Consider the following 290-nt stretch of genomic DNA (forward strand, 5'->3'; position numbering starts at 1 on the left):
AAGAAAGCCTCAAGCTCTGCACTTGCTCCATACCACACAACTTCACATTTCCCCTAATCTAAGGCATCAATCACCATATTAATTGGACCATCTCGTCGAGGGGGAGACTCTTGCCAACTCGAAATTACTACTCCCTCCATTCGGAATTAGATGTCGCGACTGCTTTTTTGTGAAAACCCCCTTCATCTATCTCCGACCAAACCCGCGGTCCTCGCCCTCACTTTCTTCTCCGGCTGGCCGCCGCGGTCCGCTCTGTGCTGTTCTCCGGCTCGCCGCCGCGCTCTCCCCCC

The sequence above is a fragment of the Triticum dicoccoides genome, chromosome 3B (genome assembly GCF_002162155.2).
Source record: "Triticum dicoccoides isolate Atlit2015 ecotype Zavitan chromosome 3B, WEW_v2.0, whole genome shotgun sequence".
Lineage (NCBI taxonomy): Eukaryota > Viridiplantae > Streptophyta > Magnoliopsida > Poales > Poaceae > Triticum > Triticum dicoccoides.